At 45.1% G+C, this 17,621-nt stretch overlaps 1 long non-coding RNA gene across 1 annotated transcript in view; it reads left to right on the top strand.

The window, feature by feature from the left end:
• The window catches only part of LOC115093302, a 33,893-nt gene extending 18,813 nt beyond the window's left edge, over nt 1-15,080 (top strand). The window contains exon 3 of the long non-coding RNA XR_003857273.1: nt 14,524-15,080. This is a non-coding gene — a long non-coding RNA (uncharacterized LOC115093302). The remainder of the gene's footprint in view (nt 1-14,523) is intronic.
• The last annotated feature ends 2,541 nt before the right edge of the window (nt 15,081-17,621 follow it).

Below are 17,621 nucleotides of genomic sequence, written 5' to 3'. Positions count from 1 at the left end.
CAGGCACCTCCTTCAGACATATGGTTTGGTTATTTAGCACCTTCAAAATTTGCAATTGCCTATACTGCCTGGGCCTGGCGAGCACCTCTTGGTATGAAATTGACCGCCATTGAACAAATATAAATCAGAACTGAATAATCTAAACTATGTTTAGTAAAAGTAATACTGCTTTGATGAAATGGAAGAAGGTTTCTAAGCAGAATTTCACATCAATATTTGAAATGCGGCAAACAACTGAATTGTTCTGAAGAACACGTCCTGCTCTGTGAGTTCTCAAAGACATAACTTATGAGATAATGCACTGGAAATGAGTTCTGGCTGCCGCTTTGGGTGAAGTCATGAGGTTAGTTAGCGGGTTATAATTTTCCACAGTGCACTGAGGTAACAAAACACCAGCAGAGTCTACCTGCTGGTCACACCACTCTTTTCACCTTGCTTATGTCTCTTAAATTGCCTTTGCAAAATTTTCCATTTTCATCCCTTATATGTCTAATCACTCTCGGTTTACCTTCCTTTAAGTATTTTGGGGTAGAAAAATTATTGCCTTCGCATATTCTACATTATTGCATAAAATGTAGGAAATAAACTATCATAGATTACTGATGATCATTGGGGTGACTTCATAGCAAAGCTTGAGTGACTGATGTTACCAGTGCTCTTTGATGGAATGGAGAACTTTGCTAGACTCAATTGAAGGACAGTGCATCAGTGGTGTAATTACATCATCCATACACCATATTATTACCTACTGGTATTACCAGCTGCATAGAGAGTCAGTGATCTGCCCAGTACTCTCTCACGGGCCAATACAGTACAGTGCGCTCCGATGGAGCGCACTGTTTACCTGCCATTGGACGTGCGTTTTCCCTTACCCCTTATTCAGTAAGGGGCGGAAAACATGCGTCCAACCTGCCGAACCTAATAGCGTCCTCAACATGCAAATGCATGTTGATGGCCCTATTAGGTATTCGCGCGCGATTCAGTAAGTAAAATGTGCAGCCAAGCCGCTCATTTTACTTTCAGAAATTAGTGCCTACCTAAAGGTAGGCGCTAATTTCTTCGGGCACCGGGAAAGTGCACAGAAAAGCAGTAAAAACTGCTTTTCTGTGCACCCTCTGACTTAATATCATGGCGATATTAAGTCGGAGGTCCCGAAGGGTGTAAAAAGTGTAAAAATAAATAAATAAATAAATAAATTTTGAAGTCAGCCCGCAGCTGTCGGGTCGAAAATTGGATGCTCAATTTTGCCGGCGTCCGGTTTCCGAGCCTGTGGCTGTCAGCGGGCTCGAGAACCCATGCTGGCAAAATTGAGCATTGGCTGTCAAACCTGCTGACAGCTGCCGCTCCGGGCCAAAAGGAGGCGCTAGGGACGCGCTAGAGTCCCTAGCGCCTCCTTTTGCCCGTTTCTACCGTCGGACCTAATTTAAATACTGAATCGCGTGCACAGGCGAGTGGCCTGTGCGTGCACCGGGAGAGCAGGCATTCGCCCGCTCTCCCGTGGACTTTACTGAATCGGCCTGTTAGTAAGGAACAGAGGGGACTGTGAAGGTTACTGCACTGCATGACTGCTGCAGGAGCACATTTTATTCTCTCTAATGGAGAACGGCTGAGAGACGCAGGGCCCGCAGCCTCCCAAGCATAGACTAGGAGCAGCTTGGGCTTCAAGAAGAGAAACACTTTTCACAATAAAAAAAAATACAGTTGCTCCAAGATTTAAGCAAAGATAAATCAAACCAGTCCTGGGTTTCTTGTTTCTATTTCATTATTAGAGCCATGGACTTATACTCCTCATTACCTTAAAAAAAACCCCCAAAAACCCATGATCTCAAGTCCCCGCATGCAATTGGAAGGAAGTTCAAAACCGGAGCTGCCTTCACCATTTGGTAATCCTAAATCTGACTGTGGAGACTCGTGTTATTTTGTCTGAAATTGATATTACGTTTTAATAAAATGAGATTTTATCAAAGTAAGCACCTTGGCGCATGCTATTACTACTCTAAACGAAATGTGTGTGCTGGTCTGCACCCTTCCCATCTTCTGAGCTGATGTGTGTGTGGTTGGCGGTGTCTCTTACCATAAGAATGTCGTTATGTATGACTGGCATGAGGACCAAAAAGATTTATCCCAAAACACATCTTATTAACTGATTGGAAAGCATCTAATCTGAGAAAGTGCCAGAGAGCTACAATCATATGGCCGAACTATATTAGGAAGACACTCGGGACTCGCCTCGCACCCTCCCACCCCTTCCCTCACAAACATAAATAATTCTATATAAACCAAGTTTGGGAGGTCAAAGGCCACGGCTTTAATACAATCAAGTACCCGGGCCAAACAAAAAAAGCATTATATATAAATATTCAGAAAAAACACTCCAACATAGGTCAACCGTCACAGCCCAGCAATTTAATACTACCCCCAGGTCACCTGACCTGTAGGCCCCTTGTCCACAGGCCCCCGACACAGTCAGCAAGGAGCCAATCCCACAGGGCTGATCCCAGACCCTACAGCACAATACAAACCAAAGAAATTCCAAATCATACAGAGTTTACATTCCTGCTCGGGTACCCCGCCTGCTGTGACAAAATAGCATGAAGGCTGAAAGAAACAACAATAGCAACCAATAACAGTATATCATCAACAACTGAAAAACCAAGAGAGTGGAGGGTGGGAGATGGAAACGTTCACCGGGCTGGGAAGGGCTGAATGGGGGGGACAACCAAAATATAGAGAAGACAGGGGAGGAGCCAAATTTGAAAGGGAGGCCAACCAGGATCGATATTGATCCATCGTCCTGGCAACGCACGAGGAGCCAAGAGGGTTTTTTTTAAATTAAATTTTGAAACGGTCAATTAAAAGAACGAATTGAAAGGGGGAGTGGGGGTCAAGTTACCGGTTCACCAGAGGCTCATATTATATCTGGCAACCAGGAAGAACCTGAGTTGCCTTCCATTCTATGATGAAGTCTAATGTTTGGACAATTATATGATCATGCTAGTACTGTAAAGCATGTTACTGGGTTGTGTAACTTTGGATCCATATTATGTCATCTTCACATGTTACAAATCAAACAGCAGTAGCAAGAATGCACCAGGTTTCCAAGAAGGTCAGGGGCGGCTCAAGGCAATCTGCTGCCTGAGGGGAGGGACGAGATGGAGCCCCCCCTTGCTCCACCCCCTCTCGCTCTGACCCCTGCTCACCCCACCCCGCTCGCCTCGCCCATCCTTCCTCCCTCCTTCATGCCACCAGCCTGGCCTCCGGCGGCAGCGGCCCTCTTCCACTGCGGCGGCCTGCGGCAGCGACCCTCCTCTTTTCTGCCGCCGCCGGCCTGGGTCGGCAGCCACGGTAGGGGCAGGCAGGATGAGGCGGACGCCACAGTGGCGTTCTGAGAGGGGCAATTTTTTTGCTGCCTCAAAATTCTGCCGCCTGAAGTGGCCGCCTCACCCTGCCTCATTATAGTTCCACCCCTGAATAGGGTAACCTGTATGGTGTGACCATAGTTACAACCCAAACCTCAGTGAGCATGGGAAAGATGGATGTTTTGGCCAATTGCTTCTCTAGGTTTGGTAGCTGTGTGGATTATTACAAAACTTGATTACAAGACATTGAAGGGGATTTGGGTGTTGGATTTAATATCTGTCTTGCAAGAATCAAAGAAGAAAGTGACAACATCTAAAATGGCCTCCCAGTGGAGGTGATAGAGGCCAGTACTCTAACACATTCTGGGTGTACCTGGCACTGATATTGAGGGTAGTACTAGAACAGGGGATGAAAGTTCAGATAAAAGATATGAGCTGGTGTTGAGCTGAGAATGGGGCTTTATATGCTTATCTACCCAAATTGTAAGAATCAGAACTGGACAGGTTGGATGGACCATCATTTACTTTGTTACTATGGCCATTCCTCTGCATGGATCTGTGTTAAGCATTTCGGCTCTATTAAAAGCATTTTATGGAATCTGACAGGGATAATTACTGTACTGAAAATGTGCAGAGCCTGCAGATGGAACTGAATAAAGACATTACTCTTCTCGCTACCTCTACTTAATTTTCAGGACAAGGTGTCTAACATTAGCTATCCAGCCAGTTTTCCCTCTCAGTTTCACCTTTCCCTGACGACATTAAAATGAATTGTCTCGGGCTTAACCAGAATAGATTAAGCTCTCAAACTATCCTATATACAGCATGGAGTATGTTTTAGTCATCTGGTTATTGCTCTTCTGAGACCTACTTTAAGCACATCATCAAACACTAACTAAGGCTGAGCCACCAACTCCCACAGCAGAATAAATGAAAAGAATGTGCCATGACTGGAGATATTCCATGATGAGGGCTTATCACAGGACATTACCTAATTAAACTTGTGAAAGTTTGTTTCGAATCCATCTACAGCCAGACAAGATCTCTCTCTCTTTCACAAGAGAAAAGCCTCTCTCAGCACTTTCTGCAGGGACCGGTTCTATAATGAGGCAGGGTGAGGCGACCGCCTCAGGTGGCAAGTTTGTGAGGCAGCAAAATTGCCCACTGGAAGCTTCCTGCCCACAGCTGCCTCACCCTTCATTCAAGCCAACACCAGCGCCAGCAGAAAAACCCGCAGTACTGGCAGCATGGAGCAGTGATGGACCGGTGGGGATTCCACTGCCCGCTAGCAAAAGAAAGGCCCCGCGCCATCGCAGAACTGTCACGTGCTGGTGGGGCTCCCACTCCCAACCAGCAAAAGGCCGATCCAGCAGCTGAAGAAGCAGCCCTGCGGTGCCATCTGCATTTCCCCCGCAGCCAGCAAAAGAAAATGGCATGTGGTGCCGCCAGCGTTTTTCCCCACAGCTGGCAGCAGAAAAGGGCCTGCAGTGCTGCCAGATAAAAGGTCCAAAGTGTGTGTGTGAAAGAGACTGGCCCTGTGAAAGTTAGTGCTTGTGTGTGAGAGAGACTTTGTGCTTGAAACGGGGGGTGTGTGTGTGTGTGTAGGTGTATGAAAGGGTGGGTGAGTGTGCGTATATACGAGAGAGTGGGTGGGTGTGTATGTATGAGTGGGTAGGTGTGTGTGTATGTATGTGTAAGAGAGGGTAGGTATGCGTATGAGAGGGAGGGTGTGTGTATGTGTGTATGAGCGGGTGTGTGGGTGGGTATGTGTGTATATAAGAGGGAGAGTGAGGGGGTCTGTGTGGTATTATGATAAGGTATAGTGTGGGTGGGGGGTGGGATGTATGTATATGAGAGCCTGGGTGTGTGCATGTATGAGTAGATGGGTATGTATATATATGAGTGTGAGGGTGGGTGGGTGTGTGAGAGAGAGGGTGGATGTGTGTGTATGAGAGGGTGGGTGGGTTAGAGTGTATATGTATGGTTATGGTGTGTGTATGAATTTATGTGTATGAGAGGGTGGATGAGTGTGTGTATATATGTATGAGAGATTGGCTGTGTGTATACGTGTATAAGGGTTGTGTGTGTATGTATGACAGGGTGTGTGTATGTATGTGTGTGTATGTATGTGTATAGGAGGGTGTGTGTATGTATATATATATCTCAGGTGGATGGGTGTGTATATGAGAGGATAGGTGGGGTATGTGTGTACATGTATGAGAAGGTGTGTGTGTGTGTGTGTGTGTGTGTGTGTATATATATATATATATATATATATATATATATATATATGAAAATGTGTGTGTGGGTGTATGGATGGGTGTGGGTGTGCATATGAGAGGAAGGGTGGGTATATGTGTGTGTATATAAGATGGTGGGTGTGCTGGTGTGTATGTGTATATAAGAGAGTGAGTGGGAAAGTGAGTGGAGGTGTGTGGATATGAGAGGGTGTGTGTGGATATGAAAGAATGTGAGTGTGTGTCTATGAGAGGGTGTGTGTATGTGTGTGTGCACGCATGAGAAGGTATGTGTGTATATGAGAGGGTGTGTGTGTGTGCGCATGAGAAGGTGTGAGTGTGTGTGTGTATAAGAGGGTGTGTGAATGCATGAGAAAGTGTGTGGTGTGTGTGTATGAAAGGATGTGTGTGAGCATGAGAGAGAGGGTGGATGTGTGTGTGTATGTATGAAAGGGTGGGTGGGTTAGGGTATGTATATGTATGGTTCTGGTGTGTGTATGAGTTTATGTGTATGTGAGGGAGGATGAGTGTGTGTGTGTGTGTATATATGTATGAGAGGGTGACTGTGTATACATGTATGAGGGTTGTATGTGTATGTATGAGAGGGTGTGTGTATATGTATACACTCCTCCCAGCCTTCCCCAGGATCTGCCCCATGGGGATGTGAGGTCGATGAATGGTGGGAGTCTGAGTGTGGCACACTCCCTTAGGGCCCATGCAAGGGTATCAGATGCCCTAGATGAACCACAGCATATACACTCCCTCGTATACACATATATATGTGTATACGAGGGAGTGTGTGTGTACATGAGAGGGGGATGGGTGTGTGTGTGTGTGTATATATATATATCAGAAGCTGGATGGGTGTGTATATGAGAGGATAGATGGGGGTATGTGTGAGAGGATAGATGGGGGTATGTGTGAGAAGGTGTGTGTATATGAGAAGGTGTGTGTGTGTGTGTGTATATGTATATATATGAAAGTGTGTGTGTGTGTGTATGGATGGGTGAGGGTGTGCATATGAGAGGGAGGGTGTGCTGGTGTGTATGTGTGTATAAGAGGGTGAGAGGGTGTGTGTGGTACGTATGATAGGATGGGTGGAGGTATGTATGTATGAGAGCGTGTGTGTGTGTGTGTGGATTTGAGAGGGTGGGTGGTGTGAGTGTGTATGAAAGGATGTGTGTGTGTGTATGAGAAGGTGTGTGTGTGTGTCTATGAGAGGGTGGATGTGTGTGCTTGAGAAGGTGTGTGTGTGTGTATGAGATGGTATATGGTGTGAGAATGTGTGTGTCTATGAGAGGGTGTGTGTATGTGTATGTGTGCGCATGAGAAGGTATGTGTGTGTATGAGAGGGTGTGTGGATGTGTGTGTGCATGAGAAGGTGTGTGGTGTGAGGATGTGTGTGTGCATGAGAGGGTGTGTGTGTGTGTGTGCATGAGTAGGTGTGTCGTGTGAGTGTGTGAATGTGTGTGAGAGAGAGTTGAAGTCTATGACAATCTCAGGAGGACTAAAGTTCCCAGGTATGGAGCGTGGGAGATGGTTTTTATCCTTGTTAGTTTTAATTATTGGATGTGATGTGTCTGCTGTTTTGAAATATTTTAATTATTTTATTAGTGTTTGGTAATATTTTAAACATTTGAATTTGTATTTTTAATTATTGACTGCTGTTTTTTTATGAGTTGATTTGACACATTTTTTTATTGTATGTTTAATGTTTTATATTTCTTGATTGTATTTGCATTACAAGCAGAGTTTGGCTTCTTGTGATTTCCAGTTCAGTTTTTGTCTGCACATTTCAATTTATATTTTATGGTCTCCTTATTCTGTAATTGGTGAGAGTCTGTGTTCTGTTTGTGTGACTGAGGGGTAGATTTTAAATGGAGCGCGCGCGGCTTATATGTGTGTGCACCACCCGGCGCGCACACATATAAGCCGGATTTTATAACAAGAGCGCGCAGGCATGTTATAATCTGATCTTTATTTTACATTTTGCGCCTGCCTCCAGCGCAGGCGCAAGTTGAGCGCACTGGCTGATTGCCAGCACACGAGCTCTGACACAGCGGCAAATGCTCTGCCCCCACCCCACCCCTTTTCTCAAGCCCCAGGACTTACCCGCTTCCCGGGGCTTTACGTGCGCCGCCAGGCCAAAATAGGCCCGGCACGCGTAACCCCCCTACACGCGTAAATCCTCCTGGATGTATACACATAGGGGTAGATTTTCAAAAACCGCGAATAGGCGTACTTTTGTTGGCGCTCCAGGCCAGCCTACCCCCATTCCCTCCGAGGCAGCTCCGAAATCGGAGCGGCCTCGGAGGGAACTTTCTTTTGCCCTCCCCTCACCTTCCCCTCCCTTCCCCTACCTAACCCACCCGCCCGGCCCTGTCTAAACCCCCCCCTTACCTTTGTTGGGGGATTTACGCCTCCCGGAGGGAGAAGTAAATCCCCGCGCGCCAGCGGGCCGCTAGCGCGCCGGGACGCGATCTGGGGGCGGGTCCGGAGGGCGCGGCCACGCCCCCGGGCCGCCCCGGGCCGTAGCCACGCCCCCGGAACGCTCCCGACACGCCCCGAAAACGCCGCGCGGTTCGGGCCCGCCCCCGACACGCCCCCTCCGAAAACCCCGGGACTTACGCGAGTCCCGGGGCTCTGCGCGCGCCGGTAGGCCTATGTAAAATAGGCTTATCGGCGAGCAGGGCCCTGCTCGCCTAAATCCGCCCGGTTTTGGACGGATTTAGGCGAGCAGGGCTCTTAAAATCCGCCCCATAGGTCTTTGAAAATCTGCCCCATAAGCTTTAGTTATTCTGCTAGCATGTAGTTTCTGTGTAGGGATTTACAACAACCTGGCTTTATTATGTTTTCCTAATAGGAGGTGTATTGTTTAGGACAGGTGTAATATTTGCAATGTTGCTTTTTCATAGATAGGGTTGGTCCTGTTTGAGTGCTGGCAATTATGATACGGAAAGCTTACTATACTGGAATTGTAGTTCAGTTTATTCCTGGCTTTCTGTGGTCCAAGTCCATACCTAGTGCACTTTACCAGAGGCCTAATACCATAAGGTACATAAGAACATAAAATATGCCATACTAGGTCAGAACAAAGGTCCATCAAGTCCAGTATTCTGTCTCCAACAGTGGCCAATCCAAGCCACAAGTACCTGGCAAGTATCCAAACATTAAATATATCTCATGCTACTAATAACTGGCAACAAGCAGTGGCTATTCCCTATCGATAAGTAGCAGTTTATGGACCTCTCCTCCAAATCTTTTTTTAAACCCAGCTATACTATCTGCCTTAACCACATCAAATTCCAGAGCTTCATTGTGTGTTGAGTGAAAAGAATTTTCTCTGATTAGTTTTAAATGTACTTTTGCTATCTTCATGGAGTGTCCCCTAGTCTTTGTATTAACCAAAAGAATAAATAGCAGATTCACATTTACCTGCTCTAGACCTCTCATTGATTTTAGAGACCTCTATCATATCCCCCCTCAGCCGTCTCTTCTCCAAGTTGAACAGCCCTACCTCTTCAGCCTTTCCTCATAGGGGAGCTGTTCCATCCCCTTTATCATTTTGGTTGCACTTCTCTGTACCTTCTCCATCGCAACTATACCTTTTTTTGAGATGCGGCAACCAGAATTGTACACAATATTCAAGGTGTGGTCTCACCATGGAGTGATACAGAGGCATTATTACATCCATCGCTTCATTCCCTTCCTAATAATTCCTAACATGCTTTTTTCACCACCATAGCACACTGAGATGACGATTTCAATGTAATATCAACTATGATGCCCAGATCTTTTTTCTGGATGGTAACTCCTAATATGGAACCTAACATTGTGTAACTACAGCAAGGGTTATTTTTCCCTAAATGCATCACCTTATTCTTGTCCACATTATATTTTATCTGTCATATGGACACCCGATCTTCCAGTGTCACAAGGTCCTCCTGCAATTTATCACAATCTGCTTGTGATTTAACTACTCTGAATAATAATATGTCATCTGCAAATTTGATTACCTCCCTTGTCGTTACCCTTTCCAGATCATTTATAAATATATTAAAAAGCACCGGTCCAAGTACAGATCCCTGAGGCACTCCACTGTTTACCCTTTTCCACTGTGAAAACTGACCATTTAATCTTACTCTCTGTTTCCTTTCTTTTAACCAATTTACAATCCACAAAAGGTCATCACCTCCTATCCTATGACATTCTAGTTTTTTTTAGAAGCCTCTCATGCGGGACTTTCTTGAATGCCTTCTGAAAATCCAAATATACCACATCTACCAGTTCACCTTTTGTCCACATGTTTACTCACCCCTTCAAAAACATGTAGGAGATTTGTGAGGCAAGACTCACCTTGGGTAAATCCATGTTGGCTGTCTCCCATCATACCATATCTATCTAAATGTTCTGTGATTTTATTCTTTATAACATTTTCCACAATTTTTTCTGGCACTGAAGTCAGGTTCACCGGTCTATAGTTTCCCGTATCACCCCTGGATCCTTTTTTAAATATTGGGGTTAAATTGACCACCTTCCAATCTTCATGTACATTGGATGATTGATGATTTAAGCCTCTCATGAGGGACTTGTAAAATGCCTTCTGAAAATCGAAATACACCACAACTACTGGTTCATTAAGTCTATTAAACTATTATTGAAAGTGTCTTTGTCTTTTTTGCAGTGTATGCCTGTATAATATATATGTTGTTGTAAGTGATATTTTTACTTCAGAATATTGTATTTTGAATGTCCCTTCTTCATATACAATCTCCCTTTTTTAGGTTGGGGAAGTGGTTAATAAATTTGAAAATGGAAAAGAATGCATAATTTTTAATGCTGTGGGGAGGGAAGGGGGAACGAAAGGCTGTAAGGTTCATGTAGGGCATCTGATACCCTTGCATGGGCCCTAAGAGAGTGTGCCACCATTCACCGACCTCACATCCCCATGGGGCAGATCCTGGGGAAGGCTGGGAGGCAGGCACTAGGGAATGGAGGAGTAACCAAGTGGCTACAGCAGCAGGCAGCAAACAAGGGAAGCCAGGGTTCAAATCCCATTGCTGCTGCTCCTTGTGACCTTGGGCAAATCACTTCACTCTTCATTGCCTCAGGTACAAACTTACAGGGTCATTTATCATTAGGACCTTAATTTTATGTGTACTCTCTACCTAGCTTCAATCAAGCTAGGTAGAGAGTACCTTATACAAATCAACTCCTCTTTTACCTTTCATTGCTCCAAATGACAGAAAATCTTCACTGGTGTCAACTTTAGCTGTTCGTACCTCTGACTAAAACTGCCCCCCCCAAAAAAAAAACAAAACCTACCCCAAATTAAAAGTCTCCCCTCTTACAGTGGTATAAATAGCAAGATGTTGGGTTTGAGGCATAGTGAGGACTCTTAGTCGCAGTGGTGATGACTCCTCCCATGGGGAGGGGCCCCATGGGGAACCACAGCTATAGGCTAGACTCAGAGAGCAGACACTGGAGATGGAAAGCTTTATTGTACTGCTGTAGAAAGATGGTAATAGTGTAGGAGGATATGGCACAGAAGTCCAGCAAGGTGCCAATACATTCAGACAGCCTCAGATGACTGAGTCTCACCCGGATGAACAAGGTTGGTAGTGTTCTGCAGAGCAGGATAAGCCGAACCTGGTGGGTGGAATTGGAGAGCTGGATCATAGAGGTACTCCCTGAAGAGTAGTGCAGGAATCCTCCTGGTGGAAGGTGAAGGTGGGACCCGAGGTCCGTGGTGCAGGATACTCTGAGCTGGATAGGCCCTCGAGGAGCAAGTACCTGGAAGCGCAGAATCCTGAAAAGGGAAGAAAGACCCCCGAGGAGCGGTTGTCTAGTTAGTGGTAGAAACCCCGAAGGGTAGTTGGAAGCAAGAGGCCCCCGAGGAGTGGGTGCCCAGAGCTTCTTCAGGAGCGAAATACCCCAGAGTGTAGCGAGGAGTCTAAGTGTGCAGCTTAGAAGTGGTCAGAGTAGCTAAACCGAAGTCCTTGCTAACTCGTTCGTTCTGAGTAGAGCGGAGGCTTAAATACCCGGAGGTATGAACGTCATGTGGTGGGGATGCCCCCGAGGTTCCCGCCATGACGTGTAGATAAGTGTAGGCAGCGTGCCCGTGCGTGCCCTAGGAGGCCACGGGAAGGAGCATGGTGGACGGGGACACCCATGCTGAGTTGGAGACACCGAGGGTTTTGGCACTCGGCACCGGAGGCAACCATCTTACCCATGGAGGAGGAGAAGGGCAAAAAAAGAGGTGAGGCAGAGCGGTCACAGTTGTCTGCGACCGACGGATACAACACAAGGTTACATATCTCTCTTTCTCCCTCTAAAAACATTATATTTATAGTTTTTTGATGAATCTAGGCCTTACATCGCAAGCCCTCTGGGGACAAGGAAGTACCTGAATGTAATCCGAGCTAAAGGTGGAATATAAATCAAATAAATAAATAAAGAGTTCCCGGGAGTGTGGCAGGGTTGCCAGCTTCCTAGAAAGAGTATCGGTGAAAGTATATCTGCCTCTCCTGTCTCCTTGCCCTGGTCCTCTTCGTGCCTGAGGCGAAGGATGAAACAACCCCACAGCATGGAGGAGGGGGGCACCATTTCATCCTTCGCCTCAGGCAGCAGATTGCCTTGAGCCCCCCCACCCCCAAGCTTCTGCCTATACACTGTAGCACTCTCTTACTCATTTTCAGGAGTGAAACATTAAAACAGCCTTGTCATTTTTATTTTCCTTCCAAATGCATCTTGGAACTTGTAGTTCAGGGAGGTTGGTAAAGATCAGGGTGTGTTGTGCTGAGAAAGGAGTGAGGCCCTGACAGATCTGATGTTTCACTTGCATGAAGCTGTAAGTTCAAAGCCATGATGATACTTTCCATGCAACAGAACATGTAAAGAAAACTGTGTACAAGTGAATCTAATTTCAGGCAGAACAGCAGCGAATTGTTTTTCATGGAACGTGAGGGATTCTATTTAGAAGGCTGTCAAGTAGTTTGCAGATGTGCTGACTTCTGGGAGAGCATGTGCAGATCACAGTTTGGGTTTGTGAATGGCTCAGCTGGGAATCATGCCAGTTCGAGGATGTCTGTTTTAAATAGAACTGTGTCTTGCTGAGAAAAAGCACTTAATTTAAGACTGCTACCAGTGTGCATTGTGCTGAAGTCAGAAGTTGGGAAGAAACGGTGTCGATCAGCGTTTCCCAACCCTCTCTTGGAGGCGCACCTAATCCCGACAGGCTTTCAGAACTGCCACAAAGAACTGGGTCTCCAGTGTATGCAAATCTATCTCATGCTTATTCATTACAGATATCCTAAAATCCAGAGGGGTCAAGTGTGCCCCCAGGAGAGGGCTGGAAAACACTGGTGTAGACCTGGGTTTGTGGGTAGTCTGAGTCTAGAATGGATTAACTTGAGCTTTGAAATGTATGCTTATTGCTTTCATACGGTTGTAGGTTCATAAGGGATTCTTCAGTCAATTATTGGTGAATCTATGGAATATTTTGCTAACAAATATGATCATAGTAGGTATACATGAAATAACTTAAAATCAAAATTAGATGATTTTTGTATAGGAAAAGATTAGTAGCCAACGTGTATAGAAGGATCATCAGTGCCAGTGGAAGGGTCTGTCATCACGTGATGTCATCTCTCTCAACAGTTGGCCTGACCTCCGACTACCCCACCCCACCCACTTCTAGCGCCCTAGATGACCTTCTAGTCTGTCTAATGCTCTCTCTGGCCCTGGGAATCATTCTGCCTTTTCTTAAGATTGAGATTTTAATGTACAGGAAAGAATGGTTTCTCTTTGGATTGGGCACATTTTGCAAGTTCCATTCTCATTGCGACTGCAGAATAATTGAACAAAATGGTTTCTTTTCACACTAGGGTATGTTCAGAAGGTTTTTCTTCTGAACATTCCCAATATAAACCATCTCTCCTAAACAAGTCTTCTTACTGTTTAGGAGAGATGGTTTACAATGGGAATGGCTAAGTGTTAAAGGTTTGGTTTAGAGTGAAGCTGAGGTATGATCAACAAGTTTGGTTTATATTTTAAAAAAAATGCTTTTAGATGAGTGTTTATGATGAAATTTAGTTTAAAAACTTAATCAGCACTGAAACTGAAGTAAACATAAAAGAGGGTGCTTATGCTAGGAAAAGATGAATTATCCCTCTGTGGATTTCACACTGATTTATTATTTTTATTATTTAATAAAAACATATAATCCACTCATTCTAGTCCTATAGCTGTTCACTTCGACTTCCGAAATAAATTTCAGGTAGAAGCATACTATAGACAATTAACGACATAAAATATCCCGCAGCATAAATCTTTAAAAATCCGGACATTCAGCAAGCATGGGGATTCTATTCTGATATGTTTTCTCTCATCCTCAAGAAAATCTTCCCATTCCAAACCACCCTTCTGCCAATCCACCTTTCTCAGGCTTCACGACAGAGCTTGTTCCAAACTATGCTCACTCTGTCACACTCAAACGACTCGCTCATGGGTCCCATTCCTCTGTGCTGGAAGTGATCCTTCCTCCAGAGTTTCCATCCCTTGAGATGGAATGAGGATGAGAAAGAGCCTTTTCAAAGTGAAGCTCGAGTCTCATGCTGGATATTACACATTGTCATCATCAAGCCTGACCCCGACTCATGTCCCACTCAGTCAAAAAATGGGATAAAGGAAGCAAAATGCTAGTAAAGTGGTGCTGTTTTGCTAAGAGAATATAAATAAACCCTATCAGTGATTGGAGTAGTTAGTTATGTTTTGTGTTTTTGAGTTGTCTTATTACTATTATGGTTTTATGACCTAGAGTGTGGGGTAGTTTATATGGTTTTGTGATTTAGTGCATGGTATAGTCTGTATGGTTTTATGTTTAATGTGTAATTAAATGTTATGTTTTTAATTTATTACTCTCCAAGAGCAAGCTTTTCTGGACAGTGGAATAATCATTTGCAAAAGAAACGAAAAAAGAAAGCGAAAGCATGAAATGTTGTAATCTTAAATGAATATCTATAACACGGATGCATTACCTCGATTCAGATCTTAGCTGTGGCACGGGGCAGAGATCTGCTGTGATAAGGAGAGTCCTAAAGGATGAACCCAACTTGACTGGGTATGGATAAAGTGAGAATAACCTGTCGTGACTTCTGGAGGACGCTTATTGAATTTAGTTGTCATCCCCGCTTGTTGTCTGAATGTAGAATTAAGGCTCAATAAACAAGTCGAAGGTGAGACCATTTTATTGGGCCAGCTTAATACATCTGTGACTAGCTTTCAAGATCCTCTGTTCATCAGGTCAGTGAAGAAGCAGCATATTACACTGGGTTTAAATAGTACAAAGTCAACGGGGGCTTAGGCTGCCTGCATATGTAATTACAGATCAGTAAAAGGAAAGGGATTGGGAGGTGGGGATGGTTGCCAGAGGTGATGAGACAGTAGTGTTCACCTACTGAGCTGTCATGAATGTTCAGCATATGATCCAATGCAAAAAAAAAAAAAAATGTATATATATAGAAGGATGCTACATTGATGAAACAAGCCCAAAAAATAAAAAGGAACATAGACATAAGAGAAAATATTATAGAGAAAAACAGAATGACAGCTCAGTAGGTGAACCCTTTTCACAAGAAGATTATTCCATTAACAACCCCACAATCAGAGCACATCAAGGGAACTGTAGGTGTACACAAGACAGGAAAACATTTCAGATTTTAATGAGCAAACTTTTTGAAGCAAACACAAAAGGACTTAATAAGGACATTGACTTTCTCACCCATTATCAAATGCAGACCTTTTCAGTTGTCAAGTTTTACCGTCTCATCTCCTCTGGTTCTGTCCTCACAAGCCCCCTTTCTACTGCTCTTTTACTGAGCTGTAATGGGGCACGCAAGCAGCCTAAGACCCGGATCGGTGTTTCTCTACTTTTTGACGCCAGGGACCCGGTTGGCTGACCTCCTAAACCGAGACGGACCCAAGTGACCAGTAGAATTGGGGAAGACTCCTGAAGTGAAAACACCCCCTCTTCAGGAGTCTCTCCTGCAGTCTCAACCCAGCCCACCCTCTAATGCTTTGATTACAAACATCAGGTCTCTTCAGTCCAGTGCTGGCAGTGGGGAAAGATGCTGCCCCTTTAAGAGGCCTGGCGCCCCTTAGCTGCATGGTTAGTACCTGCTGGGATTTATTTTTCTTGTTTGTTTATTTATTTACAGGACCCGCGGTGGGGCTGGGCAGAACCCGACGTTCATGTTGGAACTTCCGGCCCGATCAGCCGTTCGGTGCGGGCAGTACCGGAGAACCGAAGCGAGCCAGCAGTCTGGCCCCGACACCCGGAAGCTGCAGCAGCAGCAGCGCAGCACTGATTTGGCCCGGTGATTTAGGGCAGTGGACAATGCTCTGCTCATGGCTGCAGGCGGGAGCTGCTACCTGTGCGGCTGCAATGACTGCCGGTCTGGGGGACCAAACTGCCAGGGACTGCTGCCGGTGCACGGAGCAGCGGCTGAGAAACACTGCCCTGGATGACCGTGTACTGTTTAAACCCAGTGTAAGTGCACTACTTCTTCGCTGGAGCTAATGAAGAGAGGATAAACTTGAAAGCCAAGGCACAGAGGACTCGATCCAACAAGAGGTCATCACCTACAAGTTTGTTTGCTGACCCTTATTCTACATATCCAAGTGGACTAACAAGGCAATCACTATTCTTTGCTCTCAGTGCATTGCTAAATACTTCAAGCCGTGATTTGAAATATTTTATTCAAGTACGTTCCACATTACAGTCAGTTTGCAATTTTGAAATATTTTCCATTTTGTGTTTCGAAAGCATTGGAATTGAAATGAAATGCATCTCAAAAACATTCGAAAGATCATTAAATCGGGACGGCTCCATAACTATGGCATAATGTAAAAAAAAAAAAAAAAAAATGCTTAATCCATTCAGCCCAGAGTATCTATTCTGTCTATTCTACTTCCAACTCTAAAGAAATAGCATTAAAAAAAAAACAAAACCCAAACAGCTGGAGGGCAGTAAAAGGCCCAGTTTTTTGGTGAAATCCATGGTGGTCATTCTACCCACAGCCTCTGTGTGGTAGGGAATGACTTTCAAGTGACCTCCAAAATTAAAAATATTTTCAAATTCGGATAGATACATGGAATTTTTTTAAACTATAACTGAAGTCTAACGGGCCCTCCGTAGGCAGTGTGGTAAGAATACGCTTGATCAAAGGATTAAACCGCTACTGCAAAGAACCTGGGCTTTTTTCCAATTTGTTACAGAAGTGAGATTACGGCTGATAAGGGACAGGCTTGTGTGCGTCATGTGGTTTTAAGGGGTAGGCATGCTGTGCAAATGTGGATATTGTATCAGCCATGTTATCAAATACAATTCAGATCATTTCCCTCCCACTTTATAACGCCTCCAGCTCTCCCCTCCCCTGCCTGAGTGACATCTTTTCCCGCCGGAGAAATATCTGAAGGGGGGGGGGGGGGGGAAGCCCCAAACAGTGCAAGTGAAATCTTTTTGCAAAAAAGCAGTGCAGGACTTTTCTCCAAAAATGCTGAATTTAATAAATTAAATAAAAAAAAATGCTGAATTAAAAAAAAAAAAATTAAGCAAAAATCCCACCGCCATATTTTCAGAGGTTTAGGCTGCCATAATTTTTTCAATACAATTCCCCCCCCCCCCCGGGAAATTTGCTTTGGGCGAAAGATGCGCTGTTTCAAAACTGAGAGGTCGGGTAGGCTTCATGCCTGCCCGGCCAAGATAATATGGCACCAGGCTCGCGCATGCAAGCCTCGCCGGTGCCGTTCTGGATGGTGGCGGGGGTCGAACTATTCGGCTCCTTGCTTGATGGTGACGGGAGTCGTGGGGACGTGATAAAGGTGGGCGCTGCATACAGGCTGGGATAGCCTGGGAGGCGTCCATCTGGCAGGCTGGGATAGCCTGGGTTCACACGATTTGCAGGCTGGGATAGCCTGGGTTGCCTATCTTGCTCTCTTGTGGCTGATGGGTGGAAATGGGAAA

The sequence above is a fragment of the Rhinatrema bivittatum genome, chromosome 6, assembly GCF_901001135.1.
Source record: "Rhinatrema bivittatum chromosome 6, aRhiBiv1.1, whole genome shotgun sequence".
In the NCBI taxonomy this organism is placed as follows: Eukaryota; Metazoa; Chordata; class Amphibia; order Gymnophiona; family Rhinatrematidae; genus Rhinatrema; species Rhinatrema bivittatum.
The sequence above is the reverse complement of the archived record's forward strand: the minus strand, read 5'-3'. Positions and strand labels throughout refer to the sequence as shown.